This window comes from Bidens hawaiensis, unplaced genomic scaffold, assembly GCF_021521415.1.
Source record: "Bidens hawaiensis isolate Kalapana, Puna unplaced genomic scaffold, B.hawaiensis_p1.1 tig00001721_1, whole genome shotgun sequence".
Lineage (NCBI taxonomy): Eukaryota > Viridiplantae > Streptophyta > Magnoliopsida > Asterales > Asteraceae > Bidens > Bidens hawaiensis.
In genome coordinates, this window is record NW_027491098.1 from 1,402,378 (window position 1) to 1,418,403 (window position 16,026).

General features: G+C 31.7%; 1 pseudogene; it reads right to left on the reverse strand.

Annotated features, from left to right (window-relative positions):
- Positions 1–2,362: 2,362 nt before the first annotated feature.
- On the reverse strand, positions 2,363–5,380 carry LOC143595846 (proline dehydrogenase 2, mitochondrial-like; annotated as a pseudogene).
- Positions 5,381–16,026: the final 10,646 nt, after the last annotated feature.

The following is a 16,026-nucleotide window of genomic DNA, read 5'->3' on the forward strand; positions in this document are numbered from 1 at the left end:
TATTTTTTTAAAAATACATGACAAAAAGAACGACCCCTTAGGTTATGCCATTTTATAAAAATAGTTAGTTTTGTGGTAATATGCCATAGTAATACAAAAGGTGTACAATAGATAAGATAAAACTCCTTAACCATAAACAAGAACATATGCTGATTATAAAATATATATAACATTGAGTTGTTTTAAAATTTGTCCAACCAACTCAAAAGAGGTAAAATTGGGTCTAAGTTAATATACCTATGTAGAAGAGATTTTTATAAATGGAGGCCTAAGGAATGTGAAGGCCTAAGGTAAAGGCTTGAGTTGACTTATACCCTAGAGTCGGCAGTGGTTGCCAACTGTGACATAACTTTACGACAGTAAAACATGAATTCACAAAATCAAGTCTAAGCAATATCTATCCAAATTCTCGTCTCTTAGTGAAAGGACCTGAGTTTTAACGTACTCACGCATTAGATGTATTTGTGTGTGTGCGTGTGTGTGTTCAAGGAGTGTATTAGGACTTTGTCGTTCAAAAAACAAAATTACATATTGCATATTCAAAGGTCAAGATCAGGATGATATACTACATCATTACTAAAGTAGATCATATAATCGTAAGATTTATATGATTATACCCATTCTTTATCAAGTAAAGATTCATCCTATCTAAATTAGATGACAATGGAGATCCACAAGTACACAACACGTTTATTCACGTACAAAAATGATTTATGACTATAAAAACAAAAGACTTGCAGTAGGCCCACAACAAATTGAAGTTATCAAGAATATGCGTCCTTTTGTTTGAGCCCATATTTCAATGGGCCAGTTACAATCATGGTATTAGTTTATGATGCAACCAACTTGTGCAAGTTGACGTGACTACGTACCACTACCATTTGATTTACAACTTATATTGGTTACTAACACAATGGTCTCAGTTGTTTCTAGCTAGGGGCGTAAAAAGGTAGAAACACTCACGAGTCATGAGCTAACTCGGATCAGTTTGTCAAACGTCTAAACCAAGCCGCCTGTATTATAGGAGTTGAGCTCAAGCTTAAATTGAAGCTAGCCTTTGTATATCAAATTTAGTTAGGCTAGTGAGGATAAGAACATATTATTATATTTAAGTATAGTTTAGTTAATATAATAAATGTATTGCATGATAAATATATATATCATATACATAAGTATTATGATAAAAATAACAAAATAATATATTTATAATACATATTAAACTTATTTATAATGTTTACATATAACTATTTTATCAATTTTTCATAGCCTTTATGTAGTTAATTTATTTAATGTTATAGTTTTATAATTTATGTAATTTGTAATTTATAAATATATTCTATCGTTTATATACAATGATGAAAAAAATAGTTTATTATATATAAAACAGTTTGATGATAAATATAAATCTAAAAAGGGTGATGATGTGAAGATAAAAGGATGCTCTAAAAATGATGTAGTCTTGAAAAGAAATTTGTGTTTTTAAGGGTTGGTAAAAATCTAAGATGCCACCAAAAGTGACACATTTATTAACATTTGGAATCCCTAACCTTAGGAATAAACATGAGATGAAAACATGAGCAATCGTCTCCGGAATAGACTTTCATAGGGTGGTCAGAAGAATAGTCTCTAAACATTAGGTAGACAAACATTAATAAGTTGGCTTAAAACAATTATTTGGGAAATGTGTAACATTGCAATAAATGTAGGTGAATGAGCATAAACATAAGAGAAAAAAGTGCAATAAACAATTATTTGAGAAATGCGTTACAGCATTCTTAAGTTTGGATTGGAACTGCAACATGTAAAAGAGCATAAACATAAGAGAAAAGATATAGAAAAATAAATAGAGTTGGTGCAATGGGTGGTGGATGATGTGCTTCAAAAAAGATATAGATATTATATTCCTTAAAACAAAATTTTCTTTTACTTTTGAAGCTTGAATAAATAACTTTTGAACGTTTAAGAGGCTTTGTATTTTTCACTAGACCATCAAAGCACCAATCTCAAAACTGAATTGGAAGTCGCATGTTTATGAGTAATAGACTTATTATTGTCATATGTTTAGAGGGTGTTTGGGATTCCTTATTTTAATTTGTCTCTTTATAACTTATTGAAAAGTTGAAAGAGTGTTTAAGATTGCTTAATGTATGAGTGAAAAAGTTTCATAAATTACAAGGTTGTGACTTATGGCTTATGAAACATAAGGAATCCCATAAAAGGAGCGGTTTATCGACCATATTGCATTTAAGGTTGCTCTTATCTTATCGTAGAAGATTATATGTAAATACTTCATATGTGATAACAATAGAGAGGAGTGGTTTATCGACCATATTGCATCTCTTTACTAATTCTATCAATGAGTGTAATCGGTAATGTATTTGTTTGTTGCTCTTATTTCTCTTGAATGAATCATCTCTTTCTCCCCCGTTTTCTTTTATAAAATGATTGTAATATGTTTATGCTTTTAATTTTCTTAAAATAAACCTAAATCATCAAACCATTTTACCCAACGACATTTGATTATATTGACATAAATTCTAACCAAAGGTTACTAATAAATTATTTCCAAGTTTCAGAAAAAAAAAACTATTTCCAAATATTATGGCTAAACCATCTCAACTGTCCTTGAACACCAAATGAACTCAAAATTCCAAAAGATTAACAAAGGGAAAACATGAATTCACTTCAAGTTCTTATTAAAGAGGAAAAAAAAACTTTTGCCCCTATATATATGTTAACTTGTGACAGCAAAAAGTGGCTCCATCCAAATATATACACGTTTATGTCGATATAAATTGCTTAGTTTGTCATGGAGTTAGCTTCTTGTTTGATCAATTGGTTTTCGCTTTCGGTTAGGCCTTGGCCGAAATATGCTTTGGTTCTCCTCTTCAATTCTTTCCTGTTAAAGAACACCATGAAACAATCATCAAATTATTAAGCATTCAAGAACAAGTTTTAATACATAAACTACAAGTGTGCACACCCTTTCAGGGTTACTTACATCGTGAGTTGCCTGTCAAGATTAGAAGAAGACAGCAACCCTTTATTCTCTTCCGCTCGTCGTAGAAGATAAGGCATGATTTGATCGACAGGCCCAAATGGCAAATACTTGCTAACATTAAAGCCTGCATTCCTCAAACCAAAAGTCATCGCGTCCGCCATGCCATAGAGTGAAGCAAACTCGAGCTTCTTACTATCTTTAGTTATTCCATATTCGCGCGCCTTTTGTGCCACCAATTTTCCTGTTATTTTATATTGACTTAGATCAAAATCTTGAATCTTTTGGTACCTTTTTCACTTGGAAATATCATGAAAAACATCCCATATGAAGTACCAAAAATCTTGAATGTTTTGAATTTTTTTCACATTAAGATTGAAATACTCATTGGCATGCATTAAAGATCAAAAAGCTTGAATCTTTTTATACCTTTTCACTTAAAAAATGATCAAGGAAAAACAACCCATATATGATGGTACCAAATGAGTAAAAAGATCAAAATGTTTTACGCTTTTACCTGAATCAAGATTGTGGGTGGCAAGAATAAGTCCACCCGCGCGATTAGAAACCTCATCAAGCATGAATGTAGCACAACCATTGAAACAATCATGTGTATCATTGATGGTATTATGAATAGGAGACTCCACGCCGAGTGAACGAGCCAACTTTCGTTCACTCGACATATAAGCCCCGCGAACCAACTTAAACCCAACAGGCAAGCCCATTTTATCAGCTGCCCTTTTGGTCAAACACATCCTCTCACCAGCGTCCTTCAAGTAGGCTTGAATGGTGCCATAAATCATCGGTCTTTGGGCCTCGTTGTACTTAACAGAAGCCCAATACGTCATGTAATCGATAGCGGGCTGGATCGAAGTGTCCTCAGCATCAATAACAATAAGTACATTGCCTTCAAAGCTTTTTTCACAAATGGTTTGTAGTCTTTGGTGAGCTAACTCAAGATCATGTTCTTCCTCAGCTGTCAAATTAGCAGGCTGTTGTAGTGTATGATAAAATGGGCTGTTTTCAGATAGTGTTGGCAAAGTTTGCTTCTTCCATGGTAGCTTGAATGATGGATTCTTGTACTCCCATCGAAGAAGATCACTCACCTCTTGAGTAAATACACTGGACAGATTGCGGTAACCTTAACAACCACAAAAGTTACCTGTTTTTTGCATAGATTTAGATTAAATCAGATCTGGGTTGTTTGAATAACATAAAACTCAAACACAATGATCATCTTTTAGGTGAATTTGTTGTAAATCACGAAATGTCCAAAATATACATTTTGTCATGAGAAATTAACAAAATAAATATGACTTTTTTGAAATTACAAAAATATTTGTTCGACTATTATACTTTTAGTTTCTACCAATAAAAGGAGGACATGTGTCACCGGTCATTGACGAATTAAACCATCAATGAAAATCTCATGTGCCACATTTTTTTCTCCCAAACCACATTTGAATTTATAAATAAGAAAACAAACAAACCATTTTTCTAATTCCAAAATGATCGAATCTGCTACGTCATTTTGAACATGCTGCGTCAAAGGATCCAATGTGTTGCGCTAGATTGAAATCCGTTGCGCGAAGAGACACTTGTCTAGTTGATTAATAATTTTAAAAGGTCAATAAAAATTTTGTTAATTTTCTTGGTTAAATTGAAAATGTACATTTTCTTGATTCTCTCTTTATATTAACTTACAGAAGAAAGAGGAAGAGATTGAGCAGATTCAGCAGTTTTAATCAACTGTTGAGTAGCATTATCACAAGACTCATTATCAATAGCATGCTCCAGCCCATAATCCAACATTCCTCTCAACCCCGAATCCCACAGCCGCCTAACAGTCCGACCCGTCTCAACAGTATCACCACCAGCCACAAAATGACTATAGGCCGTATGTTTAATCATACCCATCACTGCATGTCGGAACAACCCCACCTCCATCAACCGTGAATTCATAACCCAAAGGCTTAAATCCACCGCCGGCTCCACTGCGGTGACGGTTAATATGGCTGCTGAATGCATCAGTTTTCCCGTTGGAACTGATGAGAACAGGCTCTTGGTGTCCTCAAGTTCGAATATTTTGTCACCATTAGTATTATTATCTGTTGCGGTTGCAGTTGCGGTGGTGGCCGCGTTAAAGGTGGTTCTTTGTACGCGGTGGACTATAGATTTGAGTAGTTTGTTGGGCATGTTCTTGTTTATCATTGCCATGATATGGCAAGAATATCAGTTTAAGTTATAAGCAGGAAACAAATAATATAGAAAGATGTTTCTTGGCACAAGATAATATTATTTCTGGTGAATGTTTTTGAGGTTATGTGAAAGGTATTTATAGGCAAGAAATGTTAACGGGTCAAAGACGGATCCGATGACAAGACCCGTGTACGGATCGGGTTGTTGTATGAAGTATTTTTGTTCTTATGAGACTTTATTGGGGAGACGTATTAAAAGCAAACACATACCCTTCATTTGTTTTGGTTAAATCGTTTTAAACATGATCTTTTGAAATTTGATAGTCTAATTTCCATAACTATATGCCTTTAGAAGAATGGGTATTGAGGGAAATGGAAAGAGTTTGTAATTGTTTCTATTTTAGTGTTTAAAAGCATATTAGCTTGAACTTATATACTTGTATACGTTAGTATAACATTTGAGTGCCTTATCACATAAGAAGTAAATGCTACTCGTGCATCTTGCATTTTGAGTTTCATGTGCGTCCAACTGAAATAAAGTTAATTTCATTTAACACGCAATTTTAATTGGTTAGTAAAACATAAAACATTAGGGTTTATTTAAAATTAAAGAAAGCGTCTAATTATATGAAAACTTCTATTAAATAAATAAAATGGGTAAAAAAAACTTTAATATTTTATTATAATGTGACTATTTTTAAATTTTTATTTTTTCTATTTTTTATTTACATTATATTTATTTTCTTACAAATATATAAATAATGTTGCACGTATATAAATTCAAATATGTTGAAATTACTAGACCATCACCATCTCATATGACATTTTTCCCTTAAATCAATGTCCACCTCTAGTAACTACTCTTCTCAGTTCTCACAAGCTTCATAATATGGTGTACTGATTGGATATAGACCACAGATGCTGGAAAACCAATGTCTAAGATGGGGTGTTGACAATTTCATTTGCAATTTGACTTGCCCCGACTATCTAGGCCACGCTTTGACCCACCATGAATCTTTTGCCCGTTTAACACCCGATACCTCCATGGGTGAGACCATGTCATGTTCCGACATTTACTCCATCTAACCCGGGACAACATCATGGACATTTGCTACCCCGCAACATGTTCCGAACATGAGTATAAATACTCAACAATCAAGAGAAAATTAGGTTTAAACGTATCATCCAACTTGTAATGACACTACCGCTCTTTTACACACAAATATTTACTCTCATATCAATTCCTCTTAAAAGGATGAGACTAACGGTGCTTAGTTTCACACAAGTATAGCTCGCCTAGGATGATATTTTATTCCCGAATACCCGTACCAGTATCTGTTTAGTACTCATATTTGTACCCGTACATGTACTTGTACGTGTCTATTGGGTACGGGTATGAGTACTCAAATTTATTGTTTATAGGTACATGTACTTTCGGGTACAAGTACAGGTATTACGGGTACTGGTACCCATTTAGAATACGTGAGAGCTTTTATTAGGTTTCCAACACTCATAACTTAGCTTTCAAACAGGATTTTCAAAACATAATATATATTAGTTGACTAAGTTCATTCTCAATATATATGTGTATATTCATATATTTTGTATTCGTATATTTTTTTTCATGTATGTGTAGTTGTGTATATCATTTAATAACATGTAATAGCTTTCTCTCTTGTTTTTCTATAGAAATTAAGGAAACAATAAACAAAGAATAAGAAAAGGGAAAATGAAAAGATAATTAGCGAAGAATAAACGAATGTTGACTTTATTTGTATAAGTTAATTTTGTTTTAAACAATGAAGCAGATGATGCAAGCCATGAAAGCACAAGCCGTGCTCGACAACCAAGACGCCCAAAAAAATGTGAATCTCAATATCACCAAAGATGAAGCAGCGACAAGATGATAACAAATGTTTTATGCCAGTGATTCCAATGTTCGCCTTTTTTATGGTAACTTATTTGTGTTTGTCGGGTCTCGTTTCCCTTGTTTTGTGTAATAATATAATCGATACCATCGTTTGGATGGAACGGTTTATGCTGATTAGATATCGGCTCCGAAAATATGGATTTGGATCGTGCATACTGTCGATCCAACCAACACTAAACCAACCAAATTAAAAAAAATTAACATTATGATAATTATTTTTTGGATACTTTGTATTTGGTATTCATTACTTATTTTTGAATGGATTTTATATTATGATTGATTTCTTTCATTTTTAGTTTTGGTATTATGTTTTGGTTACAGTATTACGGTTTTGGTTGTGGTATTACGGTTTCAGTATTATAGATAATTGATTGTCGGTACCGTACCCTCACCGATAACCAGTTTAGTAGCGATTTTTAAATGGGAAAATTACAAAAATAGACATGTTTGACCAAGATTTTACCAAAATAGACATGTTTATTTTAGCCTACATCTCTCCAATCATTGGTTTTTTGACCAATAAACAACTGACACATCACCGAAGCCGGCTAAGCATTAGCCTCCACTTTATGGACACGGAATTTTATGAAAAGTAAACGGGTCCCACCTTTAACCAATAAAAATTCGACACATGTCAAAGGCGGCTAAACTTAGCCTACATCTATGGTTATTTAGCCGGCATCTTTGACTCTTAGCCGGCTTTGAGATACGTGTCTATTTAGTTAGCCGGCTCCAAATATTCCTTCTTAGCCGGCTCCAACTCGGCTTGTAGGCTAAGGCTTCACTTAGCCGTCTTCTTTTTTTCATTTAGCCGTCTAGTTTTAACCGCCAAAATTGAATATTTTACCAACCTTATTAAATATTTAGCCGGCTTCACTTAGCCATCTTCTTAGCCGGTGTAAATTTAGCCGCCAAAATTGAATATTTTACCAACCTTACCAACTCTATTAAAAATTTAGCCGTCTTCTTAGCCGGTGTAAATTAGCCGGCTTAGAAGACGGCTAAATATTTAATAAGGTTGGTAAAATACTCAATTTTGGCGGCTAAAATTAGACGGCTAAATGAAAAAAAGAAGGCGGCTAAGTGAAGCGTTAGCCTACAAGCCGAGTTGGAGCCGGCTAAGAAGGAATATTTGGAGCCGGCTAACTAAATAGACACGTATCCCGAAGCCAGCTAAGAGTCAAAGATGCCTGCTAAATAACATAGATGTTGGCTAAGTTTAGCCGCCTTTGACACATGTCGAATTTTTATTGGTTAAAGGTGAGACCTGTTTACTTTTCATAAAATTCTGTGTCCATAAAGTAGTGGCTAAGGCTTAGCCGGCTTCGGTGATGTGTTGTTGTTTATTGGTCAAAAAACCAATGATTGGAGAGATGTAGGCTAAAATAGACATGTCTATTTTGGTAAAATATTGGTCAAACATGTATATTTCTTTAATTTTCCCATCTATCTATTCTAATAAAAGACTACAACTTTTGCCACTTGTCAAACTCATAGCCCTTCTCACATTTTTATAACAAATTTCCATATATGGTCCTTATCTTTTAAGTTATTTCAATATATGAATTCAAGTTTATGTTTATTAAATGTAAATACTAACTGATTCATTCATTAGCATTAATGGTGAAATAAGAAAATATCAATATTGAAGTTGTAGACCTGTTAGAATAAAATTTGAAAATCACAAGTAATTGCAAATTTAAAAAAAATAAAGGTGCATTATTGACGAAGAATTTGGATTTGTATGGTATACAACAAATTGTTTAATTGTTTTTAAGCAGAGATTCAAACAACCGTGTATAATTTTTTATATAATATTGGTTTCAAATTTGAATTTAAAATTTTCTCATATGCAGTTGAACTCACGAAATGTGTATTTTCTTAATTTTCTACAAACATTTTGTATAAATATTACAAATATGGAGAATACCTATCATATATATATATATATATAGAAAAATGTTCAAATAAAAATAAAGAGTTTCCTGAGAATGGTAAGAACCAATAGAATTTTGACATGTGGCATTACAACCTATGGTAAAAGAACAATTTTAGGAAACTATGTCGATTATAGTGGTGAAAGAGTATTTCTAGGAAACAATGACGGTTTTTGTAATTTTAAATCTCAACCATTGATTAACATGATCCAATGGTTAAGATTTATTCGTAGTCTTCCTAGAAAACTACTTCTTTTTAGAATAACACTCCCCTATATATATAGACACACACACACACACACACACACATATATATATATATATATATATATATATATATATATATATATATATATATATATAACTTAGTGTTTAGCATTAAATCATTGAAGTTGAATAGTATAATTATAATCTATATGTATAACGATTAATTCTATGAATTATCTATCATCTATTTATATGACTTTTATGTGTAGTATAAAGGGTTTTATGAATAAGAAGATCAATATTTAGTTTTTAATATTTTCTTCTATAACTCAGATCAAAATGTTTTAGAAACATATGTTTTATGACTTGATTTATACTTTTTCTATACATTCAAATATATTTAATTAATATGCCTTTATAAGATAACTTACTTAATTAAAAGCATTTGATATTTTAAACCAAAAAATTTGTTTCAATCCCCTTCCATTATTTTCGTTTTCAAAAAATCATTAAGGATATTGAAACCTAGAATATAGTTTTCATCAATTATTTACATAATTCCTATATTATATTAACTTATTAATTTTATATTTATACAAATACAACGAATTGAGGTTATGTTAGTGTTACATGTTGGTTAGTACATAATTAAATTGGTTATTATGGTTTATATTCAAAATAATGTAAAAAAAACAATCGATTCATTATATGTGGAATGAGAACAATCGACTTGGACTAAATCCTGATAACCTCAGCGACTAAGGCTTAGCTTTTAATACCTAAAAATATATATTATTTAAAAACTAAAAGTTTATTTTTGTTGACCCGAAACCAATAATTACTTTGGTTCAGGTTCGGGTTAGTATTTTATTGGGTTCGAGTTTCTCGGGTCGGGTTAGTTTGGGTTCGGGTACAGTTTTCTTGGGTTGGGCTTCAGGTTACGGGTAAAAGTTGCAGTCATACTCCCAACTATTATATATAAAAAGCACGACATTCACTTTATGCAACTTTAAATCTTCTAAAATTCTTCTAACTCGGAATAATCACTATTATTTGAACATGGTTATAAGGTTAATTGTATTTGTCATTTTTCTGGAAATTACATTCATATGTAATGAACAAATTATTTTGTTATAGTTTAATTTTCGGTTTTTATGTTGCTTGATTATATAATTTTTAATTGTAAAATATAAAATCAATTAAAAATTTGACAACAAATTTATCGTGATCAATCAATTTCAAATTCTAAAGATTACCAAAGATGATTATAACATCAAAGTGTAGATATATAATTTCTGGGATAATCATGTTTTTTTTGGATAAACATAGTTCGTATACGTTTTAGAGAGAAAAAAGTCTATATACCTTTAAAATTTCCTATGTTTGTTACAAATTATTTTTGCATTTGGTTTTATGATTGTATGTTAAAAGGTTTAATCAATTAAAGTGCAGTGTTTAAATAATGTACACATAAAATAACAAATACAAATATTAATAATACAATGTAGTATTTAAAACCACAAATAAATTGTATAATAAAAAGACAAATAGAAGATGAAATCCAAATATAAAAGGATGTAATTTCACTCCATCCACTCCTCCCACCCTCTCTTTAAAATACACACACAACTACACAAGGTATGCATCCTCCTACCTTAGGCTAAAGCTTTCTCCTTTCCTGTCTAAACTTTATAAATTAATTTAAGTATATATATTTTTTCTGTATTGTTTTTATTATTTAATGTTTAGGGCAAGCATGGTTTTTGCAAGATTGATGGTGTCACTAAAGATAAAATTCAAGGCGTTAAAGATATGGAAAGCAGTTGATGATTCGTACAACAAGATCGAGAAGAGTGATAGCATGAGGGTGGAAATACGGAGCAGGAAAGCGCGAAAGCTTATCGAGGAAACGCTCAAAGTCGCTGACTCTCCCAAGTGCACCAAAGCATACTCGTTCTGATGTTGTACGTGGTAATAAGAACATTAATAATAGTAATTCCACTAATGTGTTTTTGTATGTGATTACCAATAGTATTTATGTCGCAGTCGTAATGTAGTTATAGTAACAGTAATAATAATTATTATATTTTTTTTTGTTTTCCTATGTAGATATTGATTTAATAACCAATTTTCAACTTTTATTAAAAAAAATGTTTGAAGGTTTCACTTATCTTATTCCGTTTGCTGTTGATACATTTGGTTTTTTAACTTCAGAGGTTGTGGACTTTCTAAACAAGGTTTGCATAGTAATTTTTTGACACCTAAGATTCAGAACTTTATTTTTAGTAAGGATTTGGTTTGCTATCTAAAAGATGTTGCAGCACAGCTTATTGTTTATTTACCTGTCACTTAATCGTTTGAATGTCCTTTTATATATGAAATGTGTATTCTTCCATAAAAAACGGGCTGGTTTTATTAATTTAGAATTTGGAGCAAAGGTTCGATGATAGAGATGCTTTTAGTGACAGCGTTTCAACCTTTAGTGACGAATTACATGAATCAACATATATAAATGAATATGTGGTGGATATAAGGCAATTGATCGAGAACAAAAATCCGTAGATAATACGTGCAATATCTTTAGTACAATATAGTAGATATGATACAAGTATAATTAAAGTGATGAGTGAAACTTTTCTAAATGGCTCATAACTTGAAACTTACTCGAAAAATACTCATATAAAATTGGCTTAGTTTATAAACAAGTTAAACTCAAGCCAAGGTTGCTTAAGTAACCCCACCTTTTAATATTCATATTAAAATAAAATTATCCGATCAACTTTGCATCAATAACTTCTCTTTCTTTCTATGTTCTAACAATCTACCACAAAAAACCGAGCCACAAGCCGAATGAACCAATTGTTTATTATTATTATTTTTTGAAAAGCAAGAGCGATGTTCAAAAGTTGAACCGAGTTAAGCTAGCTCAGTTTAAAATTCAAGTTGTGCTTCATCTGACGTGCGTATTCTCGTGATGAACCCTAGCGATGGACATGCAGATATTATTACATGGTGAATTGGTGACTATGTAATTATTTTTGTGTTTCTTTTACCAAAAGTAAGAAGTTTATTTTACTCATAATACAAATGAAAATTTAACGTATACTTTCCAAAATTTAATAAAGATGAATTCAAGATTTGATGGTTAGAATTAATATCATATTTATACTTAATAATGAGCTAGTGATGTTAAATGAATTTAAGTACTTTGCATCGACGAGAAAACCCTAGCTAATTAAGTGTATGGTTGGCATAGGTCTTGTGTGGTTATTGACTTCTTCAAGAAGTAATATTTGGTTTTGTTCAAGGGTGGGGAAAGGGTCGTATTTTGACCTCTTCCCAAGTCAGGCGCGCTACCAACGAAGTTGGTTAACATTTTGTTTAATCTCTTTTCGCCCATTGAAAATAAATATGCTATTGGATATGTGACAAAAGCTTGAGTGAAATAGGCATTATTCATGAGATGGTTTTAGAAATACCTTGTGTTAGGTTTGAGTTTGTTATCTGATCCATCAACTCTTGTTCTTTCGGATGGTATCTTGTCCGAATTGTTTCCTTTGTATGACGATATCTTATTTAGGATCAAGTCTTTAGTTCCTTCGGATGTTGATATGTTACTTCGGATATTTTGCTTTGTATGTATATAAATACAAAACTTTGTATTAGTATTCATGGTGCGTTCTCATTCATCATTGGTTCAAGTTTTTCGTAGTTCATTAATTTGTTTATTTTCGCTTTAGAAATCATTATGTAATGACATGGTGTTTTCTCAGATTCCAAACAATTTGTCACGAGAAATTAGTAACATATGTGATTAACATGTGTATGTTGGAAGTTGAAACTACACATCAACTTTAGAGTGAGTTAACATACGTGATTAAAGTAATGCAACTATCTGGTATGCGCTTGATATTATTCCACCATGTACATGTACAAATGCTCACATGTTACCCCAACTTGAATTGGATCAACGTTTAATGCATGCAATTCCTAATGGGTGGAACGATTACCTGAATCTAGCTACCTTCGTTCCTTCGGATGGTCTGTTGTTCGAATCATTTCCTTCATGATATGTTACTTCGGATGTAGATACTAGATATGTTACCTTGGATATATATAACTTCGGATTTTCTTTTGTTTGTATATAAATACAAAACCTGTAAAACGTATTTTAAATTTATGTGAAATCAAAAAATTTGTCCATGTTCATCACTATTTTTCCAGTGTTAGAAATGGAACGGTGGCCAACGTTAAGTTAGTGATGGATAATGATGACAGCTGGTGATGTATGAAGATAACAATAGGTGGTGCTGGATGATGGTTGCCAACAGGGCCGACTCAATCATTCTAGAAGCCTAAATCGAAACAAAACTTCAAGGCCCTTCTTCGAATATTATTTTTTTAAAAATACATGACAAAAAGAACGACCCCTTAGGTTATGCCATTTTATAAAAATAGTTAGTTTTGTGGTAATATGCCATAGTAATACAAAAGGTGTACAATAGATAAGATAAAACTCCTTAACCATAAACAAGAACATATGCTGATTATAAAATATATATAACATTGAGTTGTTTTAAAATTTGTCCAACCAACTCAAAAGAGGTAAAATTGGGTCTAAGTTAATATACCTATGTAGAAGAGATTTTTATAAATGGAGGCCTAAGGAATGTGAAGGCCTAAGGTAAAGGCTTGAGTTGACTTATACCCTAGAGTCGGCAGTGGTTGCCAACTGTGACATAACTTTACGACAGTAAAACATGAATTCACAAAATCAAGTCTAAGCAATATCTATCCAAATTCTCGTCTCTTAGTGAAAGGACCTGAGTTTTAACGTACTCACGCATTAGATGTATTTGTGTGTGTGCGTGTGTGTGTTCAAGGAGTGTATTAGGACTTTGTCGTTCAAAAAACAAAATTACATATTGCATATTCAAAGGTCAAGATCAGGATGATATACTACATCATTACTAAAGTAGATCATATAATCGTAAGATTTATATGATTATACCCATTCTTTATCAAGTAAAGATTCATCCTATCTAAATTAGATGACAATGGAGATCCACAAGTACACAACACGTTTATTCACGTACAAAAATGATTTATGACTATAAAAACAAAAGACTTGCAGTAGGCCCACAACAAATTGAAGTTATCAAGAATATGCGTCCTTTTGTTTGAGCCCATATTTCAATGGGCCAGTTACAATCATGGTATTAGTTTATGATGCAACCAACTTGTGCAAGTTGACGTGACTACGTACCACTACCATTTGATTTACAACTTATATTGGTTACTAACACAATGGTCTCAGTTGTTTCTAGCTAGGGGCGTAAAAAGGTAGAAACACTCACGAGTCATGAGCTAACTCGGATCAGTTTGTCAAACGTCTAAACCAAGCCGCCTGTATTATAGGAGTTGAGCTCAAGCTTAAATTGAAGCTAGCCTTTGTATATCAAATTTAGTTAGGCTAGTGAGGATAAGAACATATTATTATATTTAAGTATAGTTTAGTTAATATAATAAATGTATTGCATGATAAATATATATATCATATACATAAGTATTATGATAAAAATAACAAAATAATATATTTATAATACATATTAAACTTATTTATAATGTTTACATATAACTATTTTATCAATTTTTCATAGCCTTTATGTAGTTAATTTATTTAATGTTATAGTTTTATAATTTATGTAATTTGTAATTTATAAATATATTCTATCGTTTATATACAATGATGAAAAAAATAGTTTATTATATATAAAACAGTTTGATGATAAATATAAATCTAAAAAGGGTGATGATGTGAAGATAAAAGGATGCTCTAAAAATGATGTAGTCTTGAAAAGAAATTTGTGTTTTTAAGGGTTGGTAAAAATCTAAGATGCCACCAAAAGTGACACATTTATTAACATTTGGAATCCCTAACCTTAGGAATAAACATGAGATGAAAACATGAGCAATCGTCTCCGGAATAGACTTTCATAGGGTGGTCAGAAGAATAGTCTCTAAACATTAGGTAGACAAACATTAATAAGTTGGCTTAAAACAATTATTTGGGAAATGTGTAACATTGCAATAAATGTAGGTGAATGAGCATAAACATAAGAGAAAAAAGTGCAATAAACAATTATTTGAGAAATGCGTTACAGCATTCTTAAGTTTGGATTGGAACTGCAACATGTAAAAGAGCATAAACATAAGAGAAAAGATATAGAAAAATAAATAGAGTTGGTGCAATGGGTGGTGGATGATGTGCTTCAAAAAAGATATAGATATTATATTCCTTAAAACAAAATTTTCTTTTACTTTTGAAGCTTGAATAAATAACTTTTGAACGTTTAAGAGGCTTTGTATTTTTCACTAGACCATCAAAGCACCAATCTCAAAACTGAATTGGAAGTCGCATGTTTATGAGTAATAGACTTATTATTGTCATATGTTTAGAGGGTGTTTGGGATTCCTTATTTTAATTTGTCTCTTTATAACTTATTGAAAAGTTGAAAGAGTGTTTAAGATTGCTTAATGTATGAGTGAAAAAGTTTCATAAATTACAAGGTTGTGACTTATGGCTTATGAAACATAAGGAATCCCATAAAAGGAGCGGTTTATCGACCATATTGCATTTAAGGTTGCTCTTATCTTATCGTAGAAGATTATATGTAAATACTTCATATGTGATAACAATAGAGAGGAGTGGTTTATCGACCATATTGCATCTCTTTACTAATTCTATCAATGAGT